The sequence below is a fragment of the Electrophorus electricus genome, chromosome 14 (genome assembly GCF_041902795.1).
Source record: "Electrophorus electricus isolate QZ-2024a chromosome 14, ASM4190279v1, whole genome shotgun sequence".
Classification (NCBI taxonomy): Eukaryota; Metazoa; Chordata; class Actinopteri; order Gymnotiformes; family Gymnotidae; genus Electrophorus; species Electrophorus electricus.
In genome coordinates, this window is record NC_137510.1 from 17,492,192 (window position 1) to 17,511,005 (window position 18,814).

The following is an 18,814-nucleotide window of genomic DNA, read 5'->3' on the forward strand; positions in this document are numbered from 1 at the left end:
AGATGCAAACAAAGGTAAAGTTTCAGTTAGAGATACTGTTCATTATAGGGTCATGTCATTCTTCACAAACTCATACTTAGGATCAAGCTCTCAGCAGGACATAAAGATCCTTGGAAGTTGTAATTTGGTGTGGAGCTTCAGTCTTATGATGACTGAGAGAAATAATTACACTGGAGTAAAACAATAACTGGGGAGCAGATGCATCATTACGAAAGATATTAAAACAATCGAAGAAAGTGAGATCAAACCTGTGGTGCACCTTACTGATATGTGCTCTTTGCAACATCGAAAAGTATGTAAATGTGGAGTTAGGTGTTGTGGATTCAGTGAAATATTCGTCTGTCTAGAAAATGAGTCCAATTTTGAGATCAAGATTAGAGATCAAATAAACTTGCAATGGTCTTAGATGAGGTATATTGAGGTATATTGTGTTTACTCATGTTTCTCTTGTAACTAGTATTATTTTTATAATTACAATGTGTAGCAGTGGTGTGTGTGTGTGTGTGTATATTTTATATATATATATATATATATATATATATATAAAATGCCCCAGCCAGTTGAGCAGTCTTTGTGATGTTCTGGTCATTTTTATTTCTAATTTTGCTAATACCAACAGCTGCTGCTATGCTGCATCCAAAGATTCCACTGCTCTGTTTAGGCTGCATGGGCTGTTTCTATGGAATCATGCAGTGCATTTTCAAGAGTCAATCAGAATATGTCTGATACACTTATATAAATGACCAAGTACTGCTTGTTATTGCATTAAACACAAACATTTTGATTGATCAACAAAGTGAAAAAAATACAAAAATGAGTTATATAGCCTCATTATTGTGACATTTTTTACAGTTGGATTGCTTAGATATTTTCCCCCAGGGGTTAAATTTACAGTTCATTGTATTGCAAGCTTTATGCAATTTTAGTAGCCAGCATCTAGGCTTTTATGCTTGTACCCATATTCTAAAAATACAAACTCTGTCCTGGTTGTTTTATTATGCAGGAAAATATAGAATCGTTCTTCAGGTGAGTGCAAGCCATGATCAGAACAGTCTGTCAACGGTTACATAAAGGTGAATATTATTTTAACCCTGCATTACAAATGCAAATGCCCATTTGTCAGAACAGTGATACAAATATCGTAAGCAATTGTCTACAGAGATGTGGACAAACTGATATGGCCAGATGAGTCATCCCTCACCATGTTCTTGACAAGGAGACAAGTGCACATAATAGGTGAAAACTGTTCAATTGAATGCCTGAAATCATACAGTGTATATGTGTCATCCTTGCCATGTGCCTTGTACCAGAGGCCTGGGAGTGTGAGGGTGTGCCATATTCCTGTGATAATACTCTTCTGGACTGAGAAGACAGTCCTCTGTCTTAGGGGTCAAAGCACACAGTGGCCCCAACACCACTGGGTGTTAACCTGCCACATTCAAATCCACAGCTACACACACACACACACACACACACACACACACACACACACACACACACACACACACACACACACACACACACACACACACACACACACACAGACACACATACATTTGTATAATTCTTCTACAATTTCCACATTGGACTTCTACAAAGTTTACATTGCACTTGAATAGCTGAATGCATGAGGTAGAAACCAATAATAAAAGAAACATAAAAATAGATAGATGGATAGATAAATAGAGAAAGAGAGGGAGAGAGAGAGAGAGAGAGAGAGAGAGAGAGAGAGAGAGAGAAAGAGAAAGAAAGAGAGACAGAGAGAGAGAGAGATTCAAAGTTTCCAAAAGAAACAAGATGTTTCGGATAGAGGTCCTTCATCACTTCCTCAACTATGCAAGCAAAGTGCACTCTCTACATCTCTTACTACAGTACACTATATATATATAAAACATTAAATATAATATTTTTCTTTGTGACTGGTTGCAAAGTTTGCTTTTTCTTTAAAGATTACTTCAAGAATAATGTTGCTTCTTCACATTACATTTGCCTTTGCTTGGAGAAAGACAAGCATTAATGAGTACCACAGTATTGCAGACAGTAGTCTTCTTGGTAATTTTCCCCTGCTGAGCTATGAAGGTAAAACATTCTGCCGCAGAGTTGTTAGACAGTAATGTATGGCAGGGCAGTGAAATTGTGTTTTACCTCTAGGATCCTCACGGTGTTGAGAATCACATTTCAGTCAGGCTCATTTCAGCCTCACAGACTTAAACTATCCGTCAATGTGTTTCACAACCACAAGGACAGCTGTAATGAGGGAAAATCATCAGATTTTAAAAGTTTATAGTATGCAGTTCAAAGAGAGGAGAACCAAGCATTTCCCAGTAATCTTTTCATCTCAACCTTCAACCTTCTCTAAAAGCTATTTTCTTTTTTCTGTAATCATGCACCCTGCTTTTTTTTCTAGCTCAAAGGAGGCTTAAGGGCTGACCATATGTGCTCAGTCTGTTTTCTTTGCTACCACCAGCTGAACAGTTTTGCTCAATGGTAGGGTCATATATTAAAAAGAAAAAAGAAACAGAACCTTAGGCAGCTTATCAAATTGTTATCTCTTTGCAGAAAAATGCTCTTCTTTATTTGATAGTTTTCTTCAGTGTGTGTGTAATAATGACCATAAGGTCTTTTGTGACCTAGAGTGTAGGCAGAGCCCTGGGGAAGAGACTGGTAGAATCAGAAGAGTGAAAATGGCAAATTCCTGTTTGTCATTGAGCACACTGAGCAAAAGTAACTTGATTACTTCTAATATGCCTCTTTTTCATATGACCAAGTTTCAGAGGTTTTCACTTATATATCACAGGATTCCAACTGCATGGCTACAGCAGTCATTTTGACCATTTGAAATTTGCATACTTATTTTCACAGAATGAATTGAAAAACACATTTGTTACAATAAGACACTTGAAATTTCCAGAAGGTTTATTGTAGCTGGTACATTCTAACGTATGCTAAAAGTTTATATCAGATGTTTTCTGACATAAATCAGATCCTGCACTTCCTGCTAATCATTACCAAGGAAATGTCTGATGCACTGGAATCGATGGAAAAAGGGGAGATGTGGTAGATTATACGTACAATCAAAATATACAGTCACTATGACCACTATGGCCAGCAGAGATAGAAATATTCAGAACCTTTTTGTGCTGCGTAATACTGATCTCATAACAATATCAGGCTAAAATATGCAGTCATATAATAAATGTCAGGGATTGGTAGACATGGGGTATTTATTTTCTCAAAGCTTAAATTTCAAAATTTCAAAACAGTAAAAGTGACTCTCAACTACCCTAGTATTAAAGTGATTTTTTGCTCATTGTCTGTGCCTAAAAAGAACTGAATGAATTGTTTTACTTCATGAGAGCATGAACAAATTAATCTCATTTTTTGGCTGAGGCTTTTGTCATTCAGTCATGGGTTCAGAGCACTTGGTTTTATTGTATTACTATGTGCCCCAGGTCCCATTTCCCCCCTTCTTCAGTGCAGTGGCCAGGCTTCAGGTCTTACAATAGTATGCCCCCCCCCCATCCCCCCCCCCACCACCACCTTTCACTGAGAAGACTACTGCAATTCTCTGTCGGTCTCTGTCTTCTATCACTGCTCTCTGTCACTGTGCAAGTGGAAATTGCAGTTGGAGCACAAGGATGTGTTAAGACTACTGATGGCCACACACAGCTAGACCCTGGTGAGCTACTCACCCACTGCAGGTGTATGATGCAGGTTCTGCCATTGCAAATTCAGATTCTACACATCTCTGTAAGATATGGAGATACAATAGTAGCCTTATAAAATTGCTCCGGTGAATAAATGAGAAATAACTCCAGTCACTTCCATAGTATTGTACAAAGATCAAGGAGGAACAATAAAGAACAATGCACACTCCCACTTGAGAATTTCAATTAAGGTTTAGCATTTCTTACAAACATCACAACCTCAATAGCTCACTTTTCTGCCAATATAAGTTACAATCTTTTATAGTACTGTAATTTTGCAGACTAACAGTACAAGCTACAAGCCTTACAGTTGGTTAGCAACTTAACTAATCTTTAACAGTTGTTAACAGTTTTGTATGTTTATTGTGTTTGCTATAGTGTTTGTTATATTGTTATGTATTATATTTGTTAATTTCTGATTATGATTATGATAATGACCTAATAAGGATGGACCACGCTGCAAATAAATGTCACAATATTTATCAGTTCTTCTTGTGGAGGCCAAAATATTTAGGGTTTTTTTGTTTTTCAAATGAGATAATCAACATGATCTCTCAATTGTAAATTTGAAAGAATTTGTCCATCCCACTTTGAAGGGTAAAGCTTAGGACTAGTGTCATATTGGTGCCATATTGGTCATACTAGTGTCATATTGGTGCCATATTGGTCATACTAGTGTCATATTGGTGCCTTTTCATGATTTTATTCAAATCCAAAGACATTTCTCTCATGTACAGTATCATGGGTTTATGCAGACACATAAATGCCAGAACAGCTGTGTTGAAAAGTACTGCTTTTACATCAAAATTATATTCTTCAAAAAACAAAAGCACCTCCAATGTTAAAAATTTCTATGGAGCATTGAACTTTAAATCCTATTTTAGCTGGAAAATAAGTCAGTCCTTGGATTTCATTTGGAGGAAGCACAGCCTTCTCAAACTGCTGACATAAGAAGCATTTGGAGAAAAAAATGGTAACCAAGGTAACTGACAAATTGCTTGATCAAGGCTGCAACAGCAGCAAATACTGTGCTGAGGTCAAAACAATAAACAACCTTCACTAAAGAATATAAAAAATGTGAGGGCCTGCTACCTATTTAATCCAGTGGTTACCCTACTGATTTTTAAATGTAATACAATCAGAATTGAGTATAATTTGTTATACTGCTGTCTGCAGTTTTTTTACATTAACATTTACATTTTTACATTACGCATACTTATTGAGAGAAGTCAATCACTTCCACATACACATATAGAGCACAACAAAGACCATTTGAGGCTATCCTTGATTCAAAAGAGATGTAAGATATTTCTCTTGGCCAGGCTGAAAGAGGCTTGAACATGCCTCATATTCTTTGTTTGAGTTACCCAGGCTTGTAAATGTGCATGGATTATATGCATGTATCAATACATGGGAAGAGGGATGGGGTGTTTATTTAAGAATAACTCAGCATCAGAACTAATGGACAACACATATTCAGACAGGCTGATATATTAGCAGGTTGATGTATGCCTTTTAAAATATATCAATATCAGCCACCTAGTTTCCATGCTTAATTTGGGCTACCTATAACATTTATGTGAGGGTGCCTAACAAAATACAATGTTTAAATTTTAGTCCAACTCTCTAGCTCCTTAGCTTTGATAACCTTAGGTGCTGATGCTTTTATGAAAATTAAACAGGTAGTTACTTTTAAATAAAGCAATAGTGACACACATCTTTATTTACAAATGTTCCTATTCTTTAGAAAGTTAAATTAGCTAGGTGTTTGTTTGTGCTGTGTCAGTTCTGATAAAGTCTGTTTTGTATGCTCATTCAGTGCATTACAAATTACATGGCCAACTAGACTGATGAGCTGTATGCTAACTGCTGTACTTTTTTGCCTCAGCTAATCTCAGCTACTGTTGCTACTAAATACCGCATAGATTAAATGTATAAATTGTGCAGTGGGCTGGAGACCCACCACTAGAGTGCAGGAGGGAGTCATCTGGTATTACAATTAAAGAGAGAATAAGAGGGCTATGAGTAATTGGGAACAGCTTGGGCAGGGGATGTAATCATTTCTTTTCATTTTCATTCCTTAACATACTCTGTTTCTTTTAAATCATTGTAAACCCCTTTTCAAACGTAGCAGCTATATGTATTTACTGTGACAGTTTGTTCTTTCTCTGACGAGTGATTACATTAAGTGTGGTATGTGTATGCAGTACCATTGTAATTCTGCATTCACTATCGATCTAGCTTGTCACTTGTGCTTAACAAGCTCATCAACTTTTTGGTGTTTAACATTAACTACAGTGAATGTCCAGTTAAAATGAAAAAGACCAAGAATGGATACTCATACACTGCAGCAGTTACAGTTTAGGTGTAAACTAACAGGTGCAAATTAGCCAGGTAAAGCCTAGCGTCTGACCTTTTAATTGTAGTGTCAAAGAATTAGATTACTATTAGAACCCAGTCAGTAACATATTCAGGCAAAATGTTCATGTTTATTGTTATGGAAATTCTGCTGCATTTTTAGTTGTTTGGGATTGTTTTATGAAAAAAAAAACAAAAAAAAACAGGCATATTAACAGAATCAATGCTTGTGAGTGATACATTTAGATAGTTCGGTTTTAACAACACTGACATTCAGGGTTTCTTCTACAAGTCCTTCTACAAATCCACACCATATATATTTTGCAAAAACTAGAATAATCTAAAATGTAACTGTTGTGAAGTCCCACTAGCTGGCCTGCCTGGTGGGACACTTCTTAACTGGGGCTTTGAAGTTTTGTCTAGACCAGTGTGTTTACTAATATCCTGATTTCTAATTGTGCTTTCTGCAAGTTTGGAGCATAATAAGGAACAGAACATGCTAGAAAAAGCCTTAGTAAAACTGCCCTTCATGTACACAGTGTGAAAGTGTTTGATTTTATCTTTCAGGGGACCTTATACAATTTTGTTAGTGATCATGATCAATTAAGGACTGTGGATTAAAAGAAAAATATGTTAACAGGAAAAGATAAAGTAGGTTTTTAGTCTCTGCCAGATATAATAAAGATAACTCTGCATGAAAGACATATGGGTGATGCGCCGTAGAACTTGACCATCGCCTTTGAAGTCAGGAGGTATGATTCTTCAAACATTTCTGCTCTGGGGGACACATATCCATTACTATATGAGTGTAAATTGTTTTAATTTTGTCACAATCAGATCAACCTTCAATTGTACTGTTGGACATTATTTTTTGTATATATTCTTCTGAATTAATGTCTTTTGTGCAATACATTTTAAAATAAATTAACTATGTGAATTTCTTGCCATGTAGTTAAAGGCATCTGTGTAATTCATTGTTTTCTATGGATCTGAGTATGCACATATTTCTATCCATAGAAACCTATATAAATATAGATATCTATCTATATTCCAATCTTCTAAATATAATAATTCCAAGCCGTTGTTTAATGATTGTAGCCCAGTAATATATTCATGATAGTCTGAAAAAAAAAAATTAAAATGATTGAACAATACTAGCATATTTTTGCAAAAAGCCTGTATTTTGATATTGCATTTTAATGGCATTGCTGAACAGCATGTGTGAGGCTTTTAGAAGTCTCTTGATGACTGACACGGAGCACAGGGTACCATAGCACCCATGTGCCAATGTCCATTCATCCAACAGAAACAGCAAAGATAGAATTGTGTTATAGAGTTTAGGTAAAAAATTAAACGTAAAAAGTAAAAAAAATAAATACATTTTTTAAAGTGAATTGTGAAGTATTCTGTTAGCTATCAGTTGTTCTTAAAATATTTTCAAGATATTTTCATCTTATCTTCTCTTTTTGTTTTCCTCATCTCAGATCAAAGACAATTGCTATGCAATTAGAAATTATTTTCTTCTGTCAAATTGTTTGATATCCAGTCACCTTTGCTGCAAGATATGTTTAGCATGTTTTGAGGTTATTGCCATTATCCAGTCACCAGTGTACTTCCCATGACCTTTTGACTATTTTAGAAGTGATTGAGATTTGCAGAAATTTCCAACATTATTTGAAAGCAGTGAACTGCTGTGGTGGCATTGCTTCTTTCTGCAAAGTGATTTTCCTTTAGATAGGAGTAGAAATCCATCTTGTAGGGCACATAACACCTTTCTATTCTTTTGTAGCTATAAACTATTTGGATAGTATGGTGGAAAACCTTCTCCTTTAATGCGATCTTAGATCCTCATTGAACATCAGAAGAGAGTCTATCTATAGTAAGTTTGGGAGTGAATCCAATTGCACAACTAAAAGATTATGTGGCTGGCTGTCAATATGGTTTTGCAAAGATAAATTAGCATCCAGCAAGATTAATGTGCATATTGCCATGGCCTATAATGGGCTTACAAGTGTGCTTGTAATGGATTGGGAGGAGTGAACGTTACTTTTCTAGGTCAGTGATTATATCCATGAAAAGCATGATTAAGGAGGAAAAATTAACAACTGCTTTTTGCATCCCAACCTATGAAATCTCTGCACACATTCCAACTGGATATGGGATGAGATTACTTCATTAATAGTTCAAAGAATTCAGTCATCAGGTGGTAAGAGGGATCACAGCTGAGGGTGCTGCAGAATGAGCACCTGCTGGTGACGAGGTATTACAGAGCTAAATAGCTGACTAGTCTTAGTTGTGTGCTTTGATTTTCTGTGTGCACTCAAACAAAAGGGAAAGGGGACCCCGCACATTCCTTCTCAGCCAGGTTGGAGTGCTAGTTATACTCTATGTGTTCAAATCAGCATCTTCTTCAGGGCCAGGTCAGACATGTAAAACTCTCCTGTGGATATAAACCAACACTGCCCACAGTCTGGGTTTCTAACTATCTGCAGCAATGCTTAACAACGATCATTTACCCAATCACTGTAATGTTCCCTTCAAAGTATTCAAAATACGATTTAAGGTCATTCAAGTATCATATTCATAGTCAGCATTGAGATGGTCCTAAGCCTTTAGAAATGATAGCTCAGCAGTCAAATAAATCCATATTATATATACAGTGTATACAACCATCTTATAACTTAAAATGTAAGCTTGTGAAGCAAGATAAATACATTTCAAAAGCATTGGTTACATGTATAATTGTGTACATTTGCAGGCCTGTCTGTGTTGAAATGTGCATCCATCCTGTGAATTTTTTATTTTTTATTTTTGGCTAATTGTCATTCCTTGAGAACACAGAGGCTCATTATCAAACCCTAAGGCTGGGGAAAAAATGCTGAAAGGAATGTGCTGCTTCATTTGCATAATATTTACTCTAATGGTTTTTCCATTAGGATGAAAACTTTCATCTGCGTAGTAAAATGGATTTAGTGGGAAAGGATTTTTGTCTGGTAAGAGACACTTAAAAATGCTTATTTTAAACCTGGATATATAGAATGTATGTTATTTTATGAATGTATTGAGAAAACCTTTTGCTTTGAAATGTGGCAACATTTTGCTGCCTGAGAACTGTTTTGTATTTGTATCCAGATGTCCATAATGTTTGTGTCCACACATATATAAGTATAAATCATTGTCTCCCTTTATAATAAAGTGAGTATCTATAGGAGCTTACTGTTATTCAGATAACAGTAAGAACCCCTTCTCTGTATGTTTATTATACTGAACTCAGATGGGATGCTTAACTAGCACATCTGTTTTGGTAAAATGAAAGTCATTTTTAATGTGATTTTCTTTGACATAAAACCAGGGAAACTTGTAATCTACTTGATTCTGAGAGGAACATCACACTGAAAGAGGAGGGTTTGTATATTTCTACATTTAAGAAAGTTGTGAATACATTTAAACTCCAGGCCCCATTTCCATATTGAGGAAAGGGATAAGTGCACTGGGGATCATGGCACTGTAAGTTGCAGTACTTCCGCATCATGTTCTGTCTTCCCTCAAATTGCCCCCCTTTTTTTTTATTAATGACTGCATTTCAAGGAACACCATACTGACCATACCAAGAACAAGCATTGCTTAATAGCTAGCTTTGGTTTCTGGAGTTCCTAATGCTATGAGTCACAGTAATTGAGGTATCTGCTAAATTTATATTTCTATGTAGATAAAAACAATAGACATTTTCTCTCTGTGAATAGAGTGATAAATGTTGTGATTATGTGTATAAAGGTCCACTCTGGAGTTTGTCATTGCTAACTGCAGTTTTAAAAACTCTGTTTCACTCTGTATCATTGATCTTAATATAAGCTCTTGGATCTATCTGTATGGACTGCTGGCTTCTGATGGGTGATGCACTTTTCAGACAAGGTGGAGTACAATGCCAGTAGACAGGCCACTTCATCATCCCACAAAGAAATAATCTCACAAAATATCACATCTGTCTTCACCTGCCACAGACTGAGAAACATCTGAAGGTGTGTGTGTGTGTGTGTGTGTGTGTGTGTGTGTGTGTGTGTGTGTGTGTGTGTGTGTGTGTGTGTGTTTGTGTTTGAGCACGTGTGTGTGTGTGTGTGTGTGTGTGTGTGTTACCATCCAGTCTAGGTTAGAAGGTAACAAGAAAGGTGTGGTATAAATTGTATATTGTGTATATGTGCATATGTACTAGTGAAAATAAATTTACAGAGTGAGGGAAAAATGCAACTGTGATTCTATATTTCATACTTTATACTGTATAGTACACTTGCTTTAACTTTGTGTGTCTCAGGTCACAAAAAACTATCATACAAAAAATGGTACAACAGAGAGAATTTACACATTTATTACATGTAAAGTATTTACAAAAAATAAAAAAAAAACAATCTAGAAGGGGCTAAAGCAATCTTGAAACTAGAAGCACAAAGTTCATATCCAGGAAATGGAACTGAATATTTACATATAAACAGGACCAACCAAAGCACAAGGAACCCCAGCGCAGGCATAAAGCTTACCATTTCTGTTGGCAGCATCTTTCAGTAGGACCCCTGATGATGGCATTATACACACACACACACACACACACACACACACACACACACACACAGAGAGAGAGAGAGAGAGAGAGACAGAGAGAGAGAGAGAGCATGGAATGTGGAAAAGGCTCTCATAGACAAAAAGGACACTGACAACAGTGAAACATATGGCCACAGAGCATAATGCACCCATAAACATTTCAAGGTTTCTTTTGTGTTTGTTTTTCTTCAAGGTTTCTTTTGTTTGTTTTTCAAGGTTTCTTTTCTATTTGATACCTGATCAACATGAAATATTAACTTATTTACAGAAGTAAGGGTTTATTCCGGAGCAGGCTAATATTCCAGCAAGTACAGGTTAGTATGGACTCCAGAGTGCTGTACAGCAATGGCACTTAAGAACATGTATGCACCCTGTGGCATAACATGAAGAGCATTATGTTAAGAAGCTACCGCCCAGACAGGCATGCTGTTTATGAACAGCATCCTATCCTATCTATCCTGTGACATGCTGTTCTCTACCATGCCTCTGTTCGCAACAATTACCTCTGCAGAAGGTGGCACCATGCTGGAACACAGTGAGACACCCACACTGCCATTCATGGAGTGGAACTGAACCTTTTCACCCTCACATGGTGCAGTGCTAGAATTGAAGACTCCTATGGTCAAATGTACATACTTGTGTGTGTCTCTGTGTGTGAAGAAAAGGAAGCATTGCAGATGCATTTTAAAATATATTCTATTTTTGCCAGAAAGGGGAGATTTGGTCAGAGAGAGAGAGAGTAAGAAAGAAAGAGAGCACAGCCTGTTGTAGTCACATTAAATGGCAAACAGATGTGTAGCTGCTCACTTCTCTGTCAGCCTGTAGGAAACTTAAATGGATATAGTGGCACTGAGTCATAGTGGCTGCAGGCTGATGATTGATTTAGCATCCAGTTAAATAAAGGGTAAATAAACATATTAGAGCAGTGGTCCTGTTTATGTGGATCAGCTGGGAGACAGGCTGTGTCTCCATCAGCTCTCAATGCCAGCCCAAGCCCCCAAGGACACAGCAAATGCGATGCTGTTGCTGGGGGGAGGGGGGTGGGGTGGGGGTTTGGGGGGGCTAAGGGTGCATTATCACAGAATAATAAAAAAAAAAAAAAGGGAGAAGAGCCCTGCATGTTCTAATATGTTCTCGTCAGCTAAAGGCCTATTACAGCTGTAGCCACTCCATTACTGTGATGGAGAAGGGCAGCAGCAGCAAACCATCATTCTTCCATGCTGCTTGACGGAAGTGCAGGCTGACATGGTAGCATACACAACTAAATACAGCCTAGTGCCACCCAGTCCATTTACAGGCAGTGGTAGTTAGTGGGTAACAGGAAATTAAGAACAAAAGCATTTCAACTATGAAAACAATGTGAAATATGTTAAAACATATATAAAACATAGACTGAAATTGAGGTGAGAAATGAAGGAGAATTTTTTTTTACTATGCTTACTGTTTTTTAGGTTTTGCTGTTGTTGATGGTAGTGGGGTTCATGTCATATTCCACCACATTTCTGTCTGTTCCACCACAAGTAAAGTGTGACTATCTCCCTGAACATACAGCAGATTCAAAATGCCATTTACCTGTCGTTATTTCCCCCTGTCCCTATCGCTCCCACCTGACAAACCTTTTAATGCTCTTCTTTGCTCTAGTTCTTTAAGTCTATCATATCTCCCTGTTCAGGAAAATGGTTTATTGCAACATATCATATCACCTGGGTAGCACTGTGGGAAGCTGCAAACTGCCATATATAAGTGAATTCATGAGCTTGTGCATTTGTGTCCTCTTTGCCTTTGCATGCGGGTGTGTATGTGTGTGTGTCCATTCATTCTCCCACAGGCTGCCTGTCTTGTTAATCAATCACCCTTATTAGTAGATAAAAGTGCAGAATTTAATAGGGAGTGATCAGGAAGGAGGACACTGTCCCTGCTGAACTCTCTTCTGTTTAATTATGTGTGGAGCTGTGATGGCAGGCTTTGCAGACATACAGCTGTGCTCCACAGCTTCAGCTGCACTGCTGCACGGTTGCCAACCTGCACCACCAACCACTTATTGATGGGCCAGACAGATACTGTATTGGACTAGTGAAATCTGTTGGCCCTATTATTGATTTCACAAGAAAAGAAAAAAAGAGTGGCTTGGCTAGCACAGAAATCATAGCTTTTCATTTATTCTGTATGTGCTGCATATAGTTTCAATGAGGAATTAGGCAAAATGTGAAAAAGTATTTGTAACACCGCTCAATCTGCCTTTACTCTAATGCACTATAGTCTTATAGACACTTTTAAAGCAATGCTGGGCTAACACAGTAAAGCGTCTGGATTCTGTCAAGTGCCTCAAAATGATACTGAAATGACACCCATTAAACTGATGGAGAATGAGAAGGATGAGAGGAGAATGAAGCCAGAGCCATGAGGGAAGAACGCCTTTCCGAAATGAATGTGTAATGAAGAGAGTGGTAGAGGCGATGGAGAGAAAGGGAGAGGACTCGTACTGTGATGGATGAAGCCTTTGTTTTAGGGGAGAGAGGAGCTGCATGGGGGCTACTGCCGGGTTAATGGGGTCTCTGTTGCTCACCTCACCGAGCTGCTGCCCTGTCGTCTGATGGCATTAAAATCCAGCCTTCACATGCAAATGGATATTTAATAACAGCCACTCCAACAAGAACGGATCAAAACTATACACATCGCCTCTTAGTGGTCTGCACTGGCAACAGTAATACAGACCGTAGGGCAGGAAAAAACATCTTAAATTCTTTGGTCTGGACAGAATATACACAATAGCACAATGCCATTATTATTCTATGTACAGGGGGTCATAATTTAACAGTCACAGGCACCTTAGTTATCCATTTTACAAAGGGGTAAATGGCAAGAGCTATAGAACATCAAAATTGTTTCTCTGAAGGACTTTCTATGTCAGAATACAGTCATATGACAGAACACATGGGAAACTGAATAAGTAGAAGAAAGTTTTCAGTTATATAAAGATGCTACTGAACATGCTTATTTATTTATTGAAAACTGTCTTTAAAATCAGTTATTTCAAAATCAGATTGCTGATATAAAATATTTTGACCCTTCAACATTTGGCTTGCATTTAGGGAGCACTGATGTTTATTTTTCAGATGTTCAAAGTTCAAAGACTTGGGTTGGGGGTGCTAAACCCTTCAGGAAAATCTCTTCAGGAAAGCCTACATGTTTTCTGTCAGATTTGCTGTCTACCATGACCTATGTGGGCATTAGCCTAACCTGCCATCTGATAGAGGCCAAAGGTTGCAGGTTGAATGCTTACTATGCATGACTTGTGTCTTGGCATCAGTACTTATAGTGTCAATACTGTGTGCATTTGTGTGTGTGTGTGTGTGTGTGTGTGTGTGTGTGTGTGTGTGTGTGTGTGTGATCCTGTAACTAACCAGGTGACATGGTTTCTGCGGCAGATGATAGAGCTGTCATTTTCTCCAATGTAGAGATAAGGCCATTGACATGCCAAAGCAATTCTGTAGAAGCTGATACACTTAAATATCGCCTGATAAATATCGCTTGAATATTAAAAGTTTTGGGTTTTTTTTCTTTTGGGGCGATAAAGCACGAAGAGCTGGAGATTAGATTATTTTCTCCAGTGCAACATTTTGGCTCAAACTCTGTTAACCTGTATCACCATGTTTATTATTTAATGAGAAATGACAGAGGACTTCTCACACTGTAGTCACATTTAGGACCCTTTAGTGATTGCATATCAGCCTGTGATACATAATATCACAAACTCTTAAAAATATATGAATAGGATCAGTTGGTAAAGCCTTTATGCCAAAAGGCATATACTACACAGGTCATATTAGTTTAATATGTTTCCAAACTAGCTACTTCTTAGTTCATGTCTTTCTCTGCAAAACATTGCTTAAAGTCCAATTCCGTTGTATGTGACACACAAGTAGCATAGTTGATGCTATAAAAAGAGGCTGATCTAACCTCTGTAGGGCAATGTTTAGAAAGGAGCAGCTATTACAGAGTAGTGTTCATTGTGTTCTCTATCCTTACACTGGCTTTGAGCAAAATGCAAATGTCCACCAGAGGGGAGGGACTGCATCACCGTAATGGCTATGTTTATGGGACAGTTAGTGAATATCAGGCTGATGAATCGGCTACAGCTGTTTTTAATTGTGGCTCTGCAGCCAGCACCCAGCCTCACACACAGAAGGGGCACAAACTTCAATAGGACCCAATCAACTGCCTTGCCTTTTCCTTCCGCTCTCTGATACACATTCACATGTTTTTTCATTACCTTCTTCCACACTTTGTGATTATATCCCTTCTTTTCTGATGAGAAGTGGCAAGGATGATGCGTGGGAAAGAGACAAAATGGACAAATGACCTGACAGAAAGATCCACAGGTTTTGCTGCACTGTGAATGCTTATATTTCTAAAGCTCTGTCACTCAAGTGACATTCCAACATTCCAAGCCAGTACAATAGACTGTGTATTGAGGTGTGACACTTATTTAGTAAAATTACCCAAAGTGTCCATTGTTATGGGTACATGAATATTTAGAGATTGAATCATTTTTTATTAAATACTAGATAAGAGTAGGAATGTGCTGTTTTAGCAACAATGTCTATGCTGATAATAATTACTGTTAATGTGACAATTGTAACTGATTTGTTCTAGCTTGTTGGTATTTGTCAAATATCTAAAACTATTATATTTCTTTAACAGAAATAGTTTGCTGCAAGTAAAATGTCACAGACTATTGTAATTCCCTGTTTTCAATATAAAAACTGGATGGCAAATAGTCCATCATTTAAAATTGTCCAGCCAACAGTAGTCCTGTAAACAGAAATGTACTAATTAACTCTTGGAGTAGAGGATAGCTCCTACCAATAGTGCATGGCAACAGATGGTTTATAGTCTCTAATTACACCATGTTCAAGGTGTTAAAATAGTGTGTGTAATGAAGGTTCTGGTGAGTGGACAAGGGTTCTCATTCTCATTCATCTCCTCAGGGTGAAGGCAATCCTTGCCTCAGTTTTTGATCTGCAAGATTAAAGCCAAAAGGAAGTGTTATGACACAAGGTTAAAGAGACACAGTCCCTACATATCATGGTGTTTCTGAGGTTTTCTTCTCCTTGGCCTGCAAAATACTTTTTAAAGAGTCTTCAATTAAAGAGACACCTGGGACATCCGGAAAATATTTCTTCATATTACTTCATATTACTGGTCCTCTGATTAAAAAAAAAAAATCAGGCTGTTCAGGTTGAGTGGTCTTGAGGAAATGAATCATGGACAGCCCTCTATAAGAAATAGCAAATGAGTTCAATGTGTTGTTATGAACCCCCAAATTATAGAAAGTGAAATGAGATACTCCATCATAAGATCCTCTTAAAGTGTAACACATTCTGCCTAATGATTGATCAGCTAACCTAACCAATCTTTAAAACCCCCATGGAGCAATATACTATGTTCACTGCTTTCCTGATAGGCATATATGATTATGTACCTTTTTTTTTTACTGTGTATGTGTGTGCGTGAGTGCGTTTATATGTAAGATAAAGTTAAATGAATTACAAAGTTGACTCCGTAAGCATTTTGATTAAAAAAGACTGAACATAAAGAAAAAAAAAACAAGAATACAAAGGATGATTCTGGTGGGCAAGGAGACACTCCGTAGTTTAAATACATTTCTAGATGTTGAAGCAAAAATTCAAGAACAGTAAGGAAGTGAGGATGACCTCACAAAAAAATCAGATGCATAAGAGGAAAGGCCTCATTGTCTTTGCTTCTCTATAAATTAATAAAACAAGCCATCAGATCTTTTCAAGCTGCTGCCCGAGCAACATCATTGGACAGATAATGTGCTAACTGCCTTGTTCTGTAAATGTGATCTAAGGATCTTTCTGGCATTTTGGGTTTTAAGATGGAGGTGTCAGAAAAGTTACCACAGTGATATCTGTCTTGTGGCAGCCAAGTATTCACGGCAGCATCACTTTCGGAACCTTCGATGCCAGATTGTCTTATCATTGTAATACTAATCCCCAGACTGGAAGGCCAGAGGTAGCATCAGCAGTATGGAACCAAACCTTAGACAGTTGTTCCAACTGAATGTTATGCAGTCTCCCTTGACTGTGCATTAAACATTCATCATCTTCTAAGCCTTTTAATCTAATTCAGGATCACAGGGGGCCAGTGCCTTTCTCGGCAGCATAGGGTAGGAAGGAACCCTGGTCAGGACACTAGTCACAGGGTACACACAAATTTAATTTAGAGATGCCAATCAGCCTAACATGCGCACCTTTGGAATGTAGGAGGAAACTGGAGTACCCAAAGAAAACCCAGGCAGCAGCCAGAATGGGATTTGAACCCAGATCACTGTAGCTGTGAGGCAGCAGACATGTATGTTCATCCAAGATGATAATTTATTTGCACCATGACTCCACAATAAATGTGTACCCTGGTGACTGAGTTTCTCTAAATCACCATCAAGTAAGTTAATATATACATATACAAATTAATATATTAATATAAAATTGATATATACATATACAAAATCAATTATATATATTTGGGGCAGGGTGTTAAATAAGTCACTAGCTATACAGAAATAAGTTTCATGTTTCATGCACAGTGTCGAAAGCAGGTTCATCACATGCACAATAACACATGCACACACAAATGAAGTACTAGTAAATATGACAGCTCAATAAATGAACAAGTGTTTTCCACAGCTTTCCCTGATCTCCAAAACAGTAAGGCTGTAAGACTTGGCACTGACAGAATATAACTGTCTCTGTGTACCAGTTTTTCCAGAGCAAGAGATTGCCTCCGTTACCATGACTATTTACTTTACTCTGATTTACTCTAAAGAGAGGATATCCTTGCCTCTCTAGTGCAGAAGTCATGCCAAAGAAAAAGGTATAATTACTTATCTGAGCACTCCAATCTCTTCTTTCATTTTCTCTCCCTTTCTCATTGGCTCATTCTTTTTCTTGCCTCTGCAGTTGGGCTGTTGGAGTGGCACTCAGCTGCGCGTAATCTGGTCATGCCCCATTAGATTTGTGTGGACCAGGTTCAGACTAATCTGTCACACTCCACAGGCTCTGGGTGGACCTATCTGAAGTGTAATTTGGGATTATGTCTGTCGTGCCTGCGTCTCTGGTTTCAGGAGGGAATCAGCACTTTTGTTGGCTCCTCCTTTCACAGCCCTAGCCTTAGGTGGCTTTATGCTGCAGAGACTGATATTCTTTGCACCTAAGAAATGTATGTATTTTTTTGTAGTTTTAATTCTCTATGGAAAAAAGAAAGTGAGAAAGTGAACAGTCTTGACAAGATTTCACTTGGGTTGGTCTTTTATTTCTCACTGTCTTCTTTTGCTTTCCCTAAGGGGATTGAGTGGGGGGGTTTCATCAGCTCACACTGTTACAGTTATAGGTGTTTGCCATTTCATTTGTTACGTTTGGGCTGACACAGCCTTTAGGATTTTATTTTTAATATAGCATGAGGAGCACACATAGGGTTTTTCAATGTGGAGGGGTTCCCTTTTTCTCTTTTAGTAGTTAGAGTGTGTATTTTCTACTGTTCTATTCACATTCAATTACATTCTCATTGTTCTTCCACCATTTGACAGGAATAGACACTACCTTGTTTCTAATGAACCATCAACTGTCTAGAGTATATGAGCACCATTTCTCGCCTATCCATAACATCCCCACTTAAAATTGTCAGGCCAACTCAGTAATCAGACACTGCTATAGTATGTCCTCAGATGCTGCTGCTGTTCTCTATGTTGAGTAATCATATCTGCAAATAAACCTTTTTTCTTTCTAAATCTGTGTTGCCAGTGTTTACTGCAATGTTCCTAAGGTTACTAATGCAGCAAGAATCTGCGATCTTACTCCATCACAACAAGCCGAGCAATGCAAAGAGGAACTGGAAAGTTATTTCGCTTTTGTGAAATTAATGTATTTTTTTAGCTAATGAATTGAAGTACACAAAAAGCCATTGTAGCCATTATTCTCAAGGACAGACCTATCAGGAGAAAAAGCAATGTCCCTTTATAGCTTTATTACAAAATGATTGATAAACATAAATTTTCTACAAGATGAAGGGAATCACTAATGACAAAGCTTACCTTCTATCTCTTGATCATTCCTCCACCTCAGCCAAGATAATTA